The sequence below is a fragment of the Sciurus vulgaris genome (genome assembly GCF_902686455.1).
Source record: "Sciurus vulgaris genome assembly, contig: HiC_scaffold_272_arrow_ctg1, whole genome shotgun sequence".
NCBI classification, from domain to species: domain Eukaryota; kingdom Metazoa; phylum Chordata; class Mammalia; order Rodentia; family Sciuridae; genus Sciurus; species Sciurus vulgaris.
The window spans coordinates 98,522-112,566 of NW_027632781.1; the positions used below are offsets into that span (position 1 = coordinate 98,522).

General features: G+C 47.4%; 1 pseudogene across 1 annotated transcript; it reads right to left on the minus strand.

Moving 5' to 3' along the window:
- Nucleotides 1-9,814: 9,814 nt before the first annotated feature.
- LOC306652545 (small ribosomal subunit protein eS6-like) lies at nt 9,815-10,774 on the minus strand (annotated as a pseudogene). Its single transcript has one exon. The product of its transcript is annotated as a small ribosomal subunit protein eS6-like (transcript).
- Between the last annotated feature and the right edge of the window lie 3,271 nt (nt 10,775-14,045).

Sequence of the window (14,045 nt, forward strand, 5' to 3'; positions counted from 1 at the left end):
CAAAGAGAAGGAGAGAGAAGACTCAAATTACTAAAATACATGATGCAAAAACAAATATCATGACAGACACCACTGAGATACAGAACATAATGAGAAGCTACTTTGAAAATCTGTATTCCAACAAAATAGAAACTACCAAAGACATTGACAAATTTCTAGAGACATATGCTCCTCCCAAACTGAACCAGGAGGACATACATGATTTAAACAGATCAATATCAAGCAATGAAATAGAAGAAGCCATTAAAAATTACCATCCAAGAAAAGCCCAGGACCAGACGGATTCACAGCTGAGTTCTACAAGACCTTCAAAGAAGAACTCACTCCAATACTTCTCAAAGTATTCCAGGAAATAGAAAAGGAGGGTACCCTACCGAACTCATTCTATGAAGCTAATATCACTCTCATACCCAAACCAGGGAAAGACATATCAAGGACAGAAAATTTTAGGCCCATATCCTTGATGAATATAGATGCAAAGATTCTTAACAAAATATTGGCAAACCGTATCCAAAAACATATTAAGAAAATTGTGCACCATGATCAAGTGGGGTTCATCCCTGGATTGCAAGGATAATTCAACATGCGTAAATCAATAAACATAATCCATCAGGTCAATAGACTTAAGGATAAGAATCATATGGTTATTTCAATTGACACAGAAAAAGCATTTGACGAAATACAGCACCCCTTCATGCTCAAAACAGTAGAAAAAATAGGGATAGTAGGAACATACCTGAACATTGTAAAGGCTATTTGTGCTAAGCCCATGGCCAACATCATTCTTAATGGAGAAAAACTGAAACCATTCCCTTTAAAAATGGGAACAAGACAGGAAGTCCTCTTTCACCACGTCTATTCAACATTGTCTTCTAAACTCTAGCCAGAGCAATTAGGCAGACTAAAGAAATTAAAGGGATACGAATGAGAAAAGAGGAACTTGAACTGTCACTATTTGCGGATGACATGATTCTATATTTAGAGGATCCAAAACCTCCTCCAGAAAACTTATAGACCTCATCAATGAATTCAGCAAAATACTAGGCTATAACATCAATACGCATAAATCTAAAGCATTTTTATATGCAAGCGATGAAACAGCTGAAAGAGAAATGAGGAAAACAACTCCACTTGCAATAGCCTCAAAAAAATAAAAATAAAATACTTGGACATCAATCTAACCAATGAGGTAAAAGATCTCTACAATGAAAACTACAAAACACTGAAGAAAGAAATTAAGGAAGACTTTAGAAGATGGAAAGTTCACCCATGTTCTTCGATAGGTAGAATTAATATTGTCAAAATGGCCATACTACCAAAAGTGCTATACAGATTCAATGCAATTCCAATTAAAATCCCAATGACACACCTTACAGAAATAGAGCAAGCAATCATGAAATTCATCTGGAAGAATAAGAAAACCAGAATAGCTAAAGCAATCCTTAGCAGGAAGAATGAAACAGGGGATATTGCAATACCAGAACTTCAACTATACTACAAAGCAATAGTAACAAAAACAGCATGGTATTGGTACCAAAATAGACAAGTAGATCAATGGTACAGAATAGAGGACATGGACACAAACCCAAATAAAAACAATTTTCTCATACTAGACAAAGGAGCCAAAAATATGCAATGGAGTAAAGATAGCCTCTTCAACAAATGGTGCTGGGAACACTGGAAATCCATATGCAACAGAATGAAACTAAACCCCTATCTCTCACCCTGCATGAAAATTAACTCACGATGGATCAAGGACCTTGAATTCAGACCAGAGACCCTGCGTCTTATGGAAGAAAAAGCAGGTCCACATCTTCACCTTGTTGGCTTAGGATCAGCCTTCCTTAACAGGACTCCCATAGCACAAGAAATAAAAGCAAGAATCAACAACTGGGATAGATTCAAACTAAATAGTTTTCTCTCAGCAAAGGAAACTATCAGCCATGTGAAGAGAGAGCCTACAGAATGGGAGAATATCTTTGCCTCTTCAGATAAAGCACTAATTTCCATAATATATAAAGAACTCAAAAAACTCTACACCAAGAATACAAATAACCCAATCAACAAATGGGCTAAGGAAATGGACACTTCACAGAAGATATACAAGCAATCAACAGATATATGAAAAAATGTTCCACATCTTTAGTAATAAGAGAAATGCAAATCAAAACTACACGAAGATTCCATCTCACTCCAATTAGAATGGCGATTATCAAGAATACAAGCAACAACAGGTGTTAGAGAGGATGTGGGGAAAAAGGTACACTCATACATTGCTGGTGGGACTGCAAATTAGTGCAGCCACTCTGGAAAGCAGTGTGGAGATTCCTTAGAAAACTTGGAATGGACCCACCATTTGACCCAGCTATCCCACTCCTTGGCCTATACCCAAAGGACATAAAATCAGCATAATACAGAAATACAGCCACACCAATGTTCATAGCTGCTCAATTCACAATAGCCAGACTATGGAATGAACCGAGATGCCCTTCAATTTATGAGTGGATAAAGAAACTGTGATATATATATATATATATATATATATATATATATACAATGAAATATATATACAATGAAATATATATACAATGAAATATTATCCAGCTATAAAGAAAAATAAAATTATGGCATTTTCAGGCAAATGGATGAAATTGGAGAATATCATGCTAAGTGAGATAAGCCAATCTGAAAAATCTAAAAGACAAATGTCCTCACTGATAAGTGGATGATGACACGTAATGGGGGGTAGGAGGGGGGCAGGAATGGAGGAATGAGGGACTGTATAGAGGGAAAAGAGAGGTGGGAGGGGTGGGGGAGAAGGAAAAAATAGCAGAATGAGTCAAACATCATTACTCTATGTAAATGTATGAATATGCAAATGATATGCTGTTACTCCATGTATAAACAGAAACAACATGTATCCCATTTGTTTACAATAAAAATAAATGGAAAAAAAAAAGAATTCCAGGAATCTATTAGAAACTGGGGAGATGGCTCTCTCCTTATAAAACATCTGCTTTTGGGCTCTTCGCAGCTCCACTGTCAGGGGAAAACTGGAACAGTGTTGATATAAAACAGACATTGCTTCAAACAATAAATTCCCCTTCGCTGATTAATGAGAAAATACATTGAAGACCAGAGGTGTCGGACTGCTCAGGAGTCCTCTGTCAGCACTGCCTTCTTTTCTTTCCTGAGAGCCGTAAGTTCAGGACAGAAGACCAAGTCACTGGAAGCAGAGTTGAGGTGTCAGTGGACATGACTGCTCCCTGTGGCCCACTAGCCTCAGCCCATGAGGCAGTTTTACTCTTGACCAGTGCCTTTCTCCTGGTGGTCGTGGACTGAGCACTGAGGGAAAGGTGACAGAGCAGAATGAGTCGGGCCTCTGAGGTTGTGCAGGGAATCCTGCAGCCCCCTTCTCTGTCCTAAGGTTCTTTCTCCACCTTCCCCATGCTGCTCAGTCCCCACACCACCTCCCTACATTGTTCCAGATTTTCAGCCTCTCCCATGGTCCCACCAGTGTGATCCACCTGGAGTTCATGAGACCACCCAGAACCTTTCTTCAGAGTGTGACAAGAGCCTAGAAAGTGGGTTGGGAGGCAAGCAGGCTTCTTGGTAGGCATTCCTTCTCGGTCAAGTGCGGCGCTCCCTACACCAGATTCAGTGCCTGGTTCACATTGGGCTCTCAGGCTCTGCTCTGTGACACACAGCAGGGCATTGGAGGGATCCAGAAAAAGAAGAGTCGGGCAAGTGTTGGCCATCTTCTACAGAGCAGGACAGTGCGGGACTGGGGTGTCAGGACAAAGCCCTCCCTGCAGTAGCAGAAGCCATTGGAGGCCCCAGGACTGGCACTTGTGTGCCTGAGGCTCCAGAAGTCCATCCTTCCTGTGCCTTGCCTTTGCTCTGGGGGCCCAAGACTGAGGGCCTGGTGGCCACTCTTCTGCCTGCCCTCCCCACATCCCTGGTTACTCCCAGCCCCACTATGGCTGTCTCTGGCACTGAGAACACTCCCAGGCACTGGAAGACAGACTTTGGGGACTTAAGCAGATCTGAGCTTGCAGGGTGTTCCAGGCCCTCCTGCTCTCTGTGAGGCAGGGAGGGCTCCTTCCAAGCCTCTGTGGGAAAGCACTTGTGCCACAAGGTACCACCCACTTTAGTTGGGGGGTCTCTGTTGTGTCCCAAAGAAAATGTGGTGAGGGTAGCATAAAAGCAGAGTGTGGCAACCTGGAACTCAGCAGTCTGTGCGGCTGCTTTCTTAACTGCTGGTGATGCAGTCAGGATAAATCAGGGTGCCAGGGCCGCCTTTATAAGTGGCCACATGATTAGCACTCTGGTTGTGGGGACCTGAGGCCTGCCATCCTGAATTGTCATGGGGCTGGCTCCCCTTACTGAGGACCAGTGGGCAGGCCGGAGTGCTTGGCCCTCCTGCCAAAAGTAGGCAGTTCTGCCATGAATGGCACATGTGACTGCTCTGTGCTCTTCTGGGGCTGAGCTGGGAGATGGGGAAAAAGAAGAGAAAATCAAATTAGATGTTTGACCAGCAAAATGAATTCTGTCTCCAGCCAGGCTGGCCTGCATTTGACTCACTTTTTATTTTCTGAACTTTCTCTCACCATAAATCCTTTGCCTGGCCTTTCATCCACAGACCATCTTTAATCCCCCTTCCAGCATCCCACCTTGGCTGGTCTGTCCCTGCACCACTCCCCTCCACCTTCTTTGTGCCACTCTGCTCTCCTGGCCCCACTGCCCTACACTGACTTCCTTTGTCTGGCAGTGTGCAGCATTCCTGGCTGAATGACTGGATGTGCACAGGGCCCTTCTTGTTGAGATTCCTCCCTCTAGCACTGGGTCATGTTCAGTCTGTCTTTCAAATGTGACTCTGGTCTTTGTGTATGCACAACCACCAGGGGCCTACTTCTCCCTTTGGTTGTCTGTTTAGAAAAGTGAGTCTTATTCAGGAAAAAAAAAATGTTTCCCCTGAACTTCATCATCCTGGTCTAACTATTGCTGTGCTTTGCATCCTGGGGTTGAGAAGACTTGGCTCACTTACTCTGCCTGGAGAATAGGAGCAAGGGTGGTGGGCCTCATGGAAGGGGGACGAGGTGGGAGCAGCCCCTGGACCTGAAGGGGTGGATGTTGGGCCTGTCCTGCACCTGGCCTCCCACTCATTTCTCCAGCTCACTTTACCTCCAGCCCAGCAGACCTGACAGTCCAGAACAAAGGTTCCATTTTTCTGCAGGGCCAGTGTTGTGATAGTGTCCGGTTACCCCCCAGTTCTCCACACTGACCTCACCAGGCAACATGATGTAATGTTATTTCTGAGGACCTAAATGAGGGAATTCTTTGCCCCAGGTCAGAAGAATGTTATCTGATTTTTGCTGAAACGAACCATGGTATGGTCTAATACATGGGCTCCTGGTTCAAGGAGGAGCCCGGGTGGCTGCTCAGGCTGAATTTCGCAATGGGAAGTGGGATCTTTCCCTGCTTGGTCCCACCTCTGCGTGCTGTTGGGAATTGCCCTGGCGAGGCAGGCTTGGGAGCCACCCTGTTCCTGCCCTCTCGCCACCCCTTCCTTGTTCAGTGTGTTGGCATCAAGATGCTGCCAGCCGAGACTGAACTGGGAAGTGGCACCTTTAAGGCCAGGGTCTGGGCGACTGCCCCGGCCAGTCCTGGCTTCCTGTTGTGCTGGGCAGTGCTGCATGCCTGGCAGCAGCAGGGCACCCTTCCCTCAGTTTGCTGCCCAGGCCTTTTGTGGGTAATGCCTGTGGTCCTACGTCTCCAGAAGAGCCTCAGTTCTGAGTCTTATGCTTGCTTATTTTGAATCCATAGTTACAAAAGATTCTACAGGGAGAATTGCCTGGCACCAATCAGGAAGGGGCAGGGCTCCCACCTCCATCCCCAGCACCATTTCTGCTCCTGGGGCTCCTCAGAGGCCCAGAAGCACGGTGGCAAGAGCACTAGGGACAGAGTCCAGACTGAGGCCTGCTAGCCCTGCTGTTGATTGAAGAATGATAAGCAAGTTATGTGAGATCTCTGGCACATGGAGGAGCAGGAAAACTTACAGGGTTACTGGGCAGGTTAAATAAATTAATACACAGAGTTTACCTCAGCATGTGGCCCCCTGGAGCACCACAGGAGGATTGTCTTAAAGAACCTCTTCCAGAAATAGTTTTTACAAAATATTTTATATGTATATAAAATATTTGGTTCCATGGATTGAACCCAAGGGCACTTCACCACTAAGTCACCTCCCTAACCCATTTTTAAAAATTTTAGAGACACAGTCTCACTAAGTTACTTAGGGCCTTGATAAGTTGCTGAGGCTGGCTTTCAGTTTGTGATCCTCCTGCCTCAGCCTCCCGGGCCTCTGGGATTACAGACATGTGCAAATGGTAGAGTACTATGCCTATTGTTCTAGACCTCACCTTTTTAAAAGATTATTTTTGCCTGCTTGTTTCTTAGCATTTATGTCTCAAAGATTTAGGTGATAGGTTCAATCCTATGTTCTGATTTTTGTTGTAATGTCCTGTTACCATTCTGTGGGCTGGTCATTGAAGTAAGCTCCTGGATGTGCACCTCAGAACCATGCTGGGGTGCAGGGAGAGGCTCTAGCCCACCACCTCACCCCTCCCTCTTCTTAGAGCAGACTGTCCTTTGCTGAGTCTCAGCCTCTGCAGGGTGTCCTTTGCCACGAGTGTCGCTGTGAACCTTGCAGACCCACCTATCCTCCCCTGCCACCCAGCTCAGATGCCAGGCTGCCACACTGCCACTCTTGACTCTCCAGGTATGCCTGTCAGTCCTGGCTGCTGTTGGGATCTGCAGGTGTCTGTGGGAGCCCCATGCCCTGATGACCCCAGCAGTCAGCACAGTGCCTGGTATGTAAACCATGTTCCATGATTTTAACTGATCAGTGAATGGGAACTTCTAGGTGGCAGCATGAACATTTCCTTGCCTTGCCTCCATCTCTGGAGCAGTTCCCTTGGGAGAAAACAAAGAAATCAAAGGCTACTTTAGGAGGTGACCGACTTTGAGCCTGAGACAGGGTCTCTCCCAAGCACACTTTGACTAGTGGTGGGGTTGCTGCTGGCCCACCACTCAGGCACTCGGAGACCCCTGGGCTGAGAGTACCTCAAAAGACCTAGGGGCAGGACTCTGTCTTGCGCTGAAGAACTTGAGCAGGGAGCCCTGTCTGCCAGGGATGGCCTTCCAGGGGCATTTCTGTGGGATGGCTGGTTGGGGTTGAGGACCTGGGAGCTGAAGAGCCCAGGCCTAGTACAATCCCTGGCATGGTGGTATGAGGAACAGCTGTGCGATTCCATTTCTGGGACCTTCTGTGTGGGTGGGGTGTGCATGACCATAATGCAGGGTGTGTTCAGAGTGGTGTGTTCTGGAGATGAGCTGGTGAAAACCCATTCATTTTACCAATGGGGAGAGTGAGGCACAGAGACCAGAGACCTGGCTGAGGACTCACCCCTCTCTAGCTGCGGGGCCTGGGAGACACATCTGAGGACTGTGACACCTGGCATGTGGCACCGTCCATGTTCCCTCCTGGAACCTTTGTGTGGGCTTGCCACCTGGCTGGTAGCAGGTCTTGCCAGCTTGTGCTCCTAGTGTGGCAGCCACCATAAGGCATGGGCAGCACAGGCTTGCAGTTCTCACTGGGCACAGTGAGAATGACCAGGTCTTCAGGGCATGGCTGGCGGCAGTGGCTGTCACCCATGTCCCTGGCTAGCACAGACCAACACTATTTGCTCCATGGGGAGAAAGGGAGTTCATGGGCCCCATTTCCACATGAAATGACCCATAGGCAAGAGTGGAAGGGGGCCGTGCTCCTTTTTCTCTGGTTCACCTTCTGAAGTTCGGCCTGCTCTTGTTGAACACAGGATTTCAACTTCTACTTGTGCCTGAAATTATCTTTCAAATAACCCCAGGAATTTTAGAAAAAAAAGTCACTGCCTTTCTCTCTAGGTTCAATTTTCTTCATCCTAAGAGATAAAGTTATAAAGGATCCCTGTACTTTTCTAGATCAGCATCTCAGCACAGAGAGGGGCTCCGACTGCCTTCTCAGTGCTGGGCACCATGCTGACCTTTGTGATCAACTGACTTCATCAACAACTGGCCCCCCACCCTATGTGAATGGCTGCAGCCTTTATGTGAGGTGCACTGAACATGACCAGGGTACCAGGCTGACCTGGCTGGTGTTGGTTTTCTGGACAGGAACTCTGTGAGTTAGAACAGCATTTATTTGTGCCCACCCAGCTAAATAAAGCCCCAAGGCAGTCACAAGTGGCCTGGCACAGAGGGGAGTAGGAGGAGTGGAGGGTTGGGCAGGGCGGTGAGGAACCACAGCCCTGTTACCTGTGGGGTTTGTCTTTCCTGCATAAGATGTGCCTGGCAGGGTCTTGGAGGTTGGGCCAGGAGTTGGCACTGCCCAGGGCAATGGCAGCTTGGTTACTGGGGGCCTTCCTGGGATCCCCTGTGGTCTCTGTAGGTGGAAACCCAGGCGGTGTCAACGTGGACTGGAATGTGGCCTTGTGCACCTCGAGTAGGGGCAGGAAGGCTTTGTCTCTGCACATGGGCCTCTGGAGCTGCTGTATGAGACCCCCAGTGAACTATGGAATGATGGTTTTCCCAGGCTGGGCTGTGGGAATGGGTTTCAGTGCCCAGGCAAGGATGCCCTGTTCCTGCCCACCCCTCAGTCCTGGTGTCCATCTTGGGTCTTCTGCTGCTTCCTGCCCCCAGATCCTCCTCCCCATTTTCCCTTAGGCCCATTCCTCTGCCATGTACTGGCTTCCTGATCTTTCAGTGCTGATAGAAAACATGGGTCAGGCCGAATCACAGCTGCTTTGGGTGAGCCTCCCAATGCATTGGGTCCTCCTGGGAGTGCGAGTGGACAAGAGGGGAGGGCCTCCACTGGCCAGACCATATCTCAGAGCTACTCAAGTCACCAACCCAGAATTCCATTCACAAGGACAGGCTGACCAAGGTCATCTCAACCTCACACAGAGATTCCCAGGGAAGGCTCAAGAGACACGTTTTCTGACAAATTCCAAGGCAAAAACATTTCATGTAACAGTGAAACAAAAATCCATAACTGCATTTCTGTGATGCTGACAAGAGGGAGCTGCATTTTTTTAGGTGATTGGGTCCTCTTTGGTGAAGTGATAATTGCGGATATTTATTGATCCTCATCATGTGCTAAGGCACAGGGGTTATAAGACATGGATTATTTCACATGATCCTCATTGTGACTCTTCCAGTAATGGAATATGTTTGTCCTAACCTGCAGATTTTGAGGTGGAGGTTCAAAAGATTTTTGAGGTGGAGGTTCAAAAGATGAATAAATTTTTCCATCCTAGGATTGAAGTGTGGAGCTAGACTGAAGCCTCTGGGGCCTTCCTGATGCCTCCTCCCCCCTTGCCTCCACCTGGGCTGTGGATGGCCCTGCTTGACTTCACACTCATGGGCCACATGCTCTCTCCTCCTCAGTCCTTGGGAGATGGTGGCCCAGCCTGTGACTGGGTAGCCTGGTGGGTGGAGCCTGGGGAGCAAGGTGACAAGGTCCAGCCCCTGTGAGCCTGCTTGCAGGCTATGACTCTTGGTCACAGGATTGAACTTTCACCTCGGCCACTGCCTTCACCTGCCTGTTGTCCATCAGATAGGGCCCAGGGGCTATGGATAAAACAGGTGGTCACCTGGCTAGCCACCCAAGGCTGTGATTGGTGGTTCACTAATATTATCTCTCCAGTTTGAAACTAGATATTATTGTCATTTTTTTGAAGGTCTGATCTTATTTATTTATCACTCTTACAAATTCTTATTTTTGACTCGACTCAGACTTAGAAGCTCTCAGAGAGGACAGCCTGCATCTCTTGACAGTCTGTTCCTGGTGTTTTTCTTTGGCTTCTTTATTCTCTTGGCTAAAAGTTTGGCACATTCTGCAGCCTCTTTCTTATCCTTCTCATCACGCTGTTTCTTCAGAGCGATATGCCAGCCCTTGTGTTGCGGGACATGTGGAGAAACAAGAGACTGAATTGTGCTACATATTTTTATCTTCCTTCTTTAAGGCTCTTCTGACAACATATTGGTGGACATCATCTTCCTTAGAGAGATTAAAAAGTTTGTGGATTCTAATAGCTCTTTGGGGTCCCAGTCAATGAGGTACAGTAGTATCCATAGGTCCAGGAAAGTCCTTCTCTCCTTTTTTTACAATAACCAAGTTGAGAATGCTCAGATTTGCACCCACAATGCAACCTTGAACAAATTGGCACTCTCTCTCCAGTTCGCCTTGGCCTATGGCAGGAGTGTCCCTTTCTCAGTAGCAGGCGAACCAGCGCTGAATCCAGACAACTGCTTCATGAGGAAACCTGAGTGTCATTCCCGTCACTGATCTGTACCACATAACCCTTCCCATCTTCACCCAGAGCCTCAGCAGCAACTTCTGTGGCCATACACTTCTCAGAAAAAGTACGAGGTTTGCGTTCATCTTCCACTTCAGTGAGTTTCTGGCAGGTAGAGGCTGGGAAGGAGATATTCAGCCTCATCTTGGAGCAGCTGAGTGCCCACAAAGCACCATAAAAGAGTGTGATTGCCATTTTTAATAACCCTGTGCCACTTCTTAGTGCACCCATGTGTGAGAGGAAATGTGTTGTTGTCAAGCAGGCCTATGAGTTCAAGAGATCTCAGCTGCAAGGCGTCTCTAAGCTGTATCATGTCCTCCTTGGCTGTAAATCTCCAAGAGGGGTATGTGTGATGCAATAGTCAGCACCTCAGGATTTGTTTGACTGGGGGCCCTTCTCCCAGGACCAGGGTTGTGTAAGAGGCCATTGTAAAGTGCATGGTCATCCCCCAATTCCTTGGGAAATTGATTCCAGGACCCACTCCCTCTGCCTTTTCCAGGATGCCACAGTCTAATGATGCCAATGTCCCTGTGTAAAGTGGCATGGTTAGGTGTGTGCCTGTGACCTGTGCCTGCCTCCCTTATACCTTCAATGACCTCTAGAGGACTTTCAATACCAAATTCAATGCAGATGCTGGGAAATAGCCATGCTGCTTGGAGTAACACAAAGAGAAGGTCTCCCCATGTTTGGCACAGATGCAACATTCTTTTTACTATTTTTTGGTCTACGTTTGGTTGAATCTGCAGATATGGACCATTGACTGTGTTTGCCCTGCCATCCCGTCTGTTTTAAATCTCTGTAGCAGCATAGTGTTTTCACCACAGGGGCTAGTTAAAGAGGAGTGTACATGTTTCCCAAACTTCTTAATGGGTGTCCTTTCAGTGGGTTCTGTCTTCACCCCAAAACACTTCAACATCTCTCACCTTCTTTTCATCCAGTTTCTGCTGCTAGTGGTGGTGCACCCTGCTCAGCAGCCCTGCAGGAACTGGAACTCAGATCCTGGGCTGGCCCATGCCCCCCCTCAGCCTGTGCTGCCTCCCAGTGGATGCAGCACTCCCTGACGCAGGGATCCTGGTGCTGACCCTTCTGCAAAGGGCTTGCTAGGAGGGTGAGCATTTCTTTGGCTTTTCATTGCTCTTAATTTAAAAAAAAGTGACATTGTCTAAACTCTCTGGCAAGTCTGAACAGCCCCACCCCAGATGACTCCATTATTAACAGACACTTACAAGCACAACTTAGAGGTTCTAAGAGCAGATCTAAGTTGACTTTGTACCTGGAAGGGGGGCTCTAGAGGTGATAGGTGCCAACTTGTCCTTCTCCCAGGCTGGATCAGGGCTGAGCTGGTTGTGTGCACTTGCGGCTCCTTAGTGGCTCTCTCCTACTCTAATTCACACCTTCATTTCTCTCACTTCTCTCTCATTGTGTGCAGCTCTAGCAGTGATTTTGGTGATCTTATGATTTGGAAAATAGAATGAAAGAATTTTTTTTCTAATAAAGTTTCCATCAGATGAAAATTTTCATGCTGTCTTCCTCAGTAGTATTTAAAGGCCACTCCTGGAGATCAGTAGGGTGGCTGAGCTTGGGGGCTTATCCTACCTCTAGCCTGAGGAATCATTGTAATGGAATAAAGGTACCAGGAGCACTGTGGATTTCCACTTTCCAACATTTGTGAGGTACTGGGGTTCCAAGTCTGCCATCAAGGGAGCAGATCACTTCCAGCAAATAAATAGGTGTCGGTCAACTTGGGTAACAGAGTAGAGTGCCCATCTGCCCTGTATGTGTGGATTGTTCTCCAGTCATCCCAAAAGCTACCTGAGGCTGGGCAAGGTGGAGCACACCTATGATCCTGGTAGCTTGGAAAGCTGAGGCAGGAAGATCACAAGTTCAAAGCCAAACTCAGCAACTTAGTGAGGCCCTGTCTCAAAATAAAAGGTAAAAAGGGCTGGTGATGAGGCTCAGTGGTTGAGTGCCCTGGGTTCAACCCCTGGACCAAAAAAAGAGATAAGAATTAATAGAAAGCAACATGAGTGTGAAGATGGAGCATTCTGGCTTCAAGATGAAACCCATATTTGCAGTTGGCCACCGGCTTTGATTTTAGGGCTTACTATCTCCACTGATGCAATGCAATGGGGAGAGGGCCAGAAGCAGAGAAGTGTTGAGATGATCCCAGGTAATCCAGTGCAGTAGAGAAGGTCAGGGTCAGGCTAGAGAGAAGCAGAGGAGACTCATGGGAAACAGCCTTCCTGCTCTGCACTGCCAGCTCCACCCTGTTCAAAAGCACCTTCTTATACCCTTGGGCTCTTGGATGGGATACATAACACTCTGTTGCTGATATCCACCAGCTTGAAGACCAGGTTGACCTCCCCCTGCCCTACACTCAGAGCCAAGTAGTGGGCAGGGCATTGGACACTCCTTCACAGAGTTGGCAGGGAGAAAGTGAAAGCTAATTGGACACTTCCCCAAACCACTCTGTTGGGCTGTTCATGGTACCTTTCAAGCAGCGACTAACTGGGTTGTCACTCAGACACTGTACATGGGTTTGGGTGGGAGTAAAGAGCAGTGGGGGCTTTCATAAACTCCAGAATTCCACTCAGCACCCTGTTAATCCTGGTTATTAAGCCTGAGTACTCCCATTTCCTGCAGGAGAAGTTCAATATCACATGTCCCTTCATATTCAAACAAAAACTGTGGCCCTTTCCCTAGAACAGGAGCTCAGGGTCTTTGTCACAGGAAATGCCCTTCTCTGGGAGCAGTGGTAGCTCCAGATTTTTCTAGCCTGTCAGGACTTGAAGAGGCTAAAATTGGGGTCTGAGGTCTGCTGTGGCCAGTACCATGGTGAGCACCCAAGGGCTCAGGTATGTGGGGCTTCCTTGAGCATCTGCCCAGGGGTCCTAAGCCGTAGGGCCTGGCAAGTGAGCTGGCCCCAGGCTGTGGATGAGGCTCCATCCTCTTTCTTTCCTCTTCTGCAGGAGTGTGAAGTGTGTGTGTGGGGAGGGGGTGTCCTGAAGGTGGGGGTGGGGAGGAAAGGAGGAACTACTGTAAAAAAGGTTAATTTATTAATCACTGAATATATAGCAGTTTGTCTGAAATGCTGTTGCTATGCCAACACCCTGGGAGTTTATTTTATTAATCCAAGAGAGGAGCCTCCATCCCCTTCTCCCCTGCTCTGCCATTTGAATTTGCTGCTGCCATCCTACCACCCTGGTGTCTGTTGTGAGGCATGGGAGAGGAGGCTGCCAATCACCAAGGCAGTCAGATGCAAAGCAGCAAGAGGCCTTTCTCATGCAACTTAGTAAAAATGACACAAATTAATATACTCTACTTAAACCAGACCAAGATTAATTGTTCTCTTTCAGTGCAGCTTAGCCTAACTCACTCCATAGGTGTTTGTCAGACAAAATCAACACTAATCAACATTTATTAGTCTCTTGCCCTTGGGTCCAGAAAGCTCAGCAGCTGTGACTGCTCCACTCCTCTCGCCATGCTTTTCACCCTCCATCCAGCCTCACCATACCTCACCCTTCCTCCCAGCGCCTCTCCTCACGCCATCCCCAGACTCAGTCATCAGGGGTGCATTAGAGGCATGATAGATTTTCTGTTTTAATTTACATCTATTTCATTACCACATAGCTAATCTTGATTCAGTGG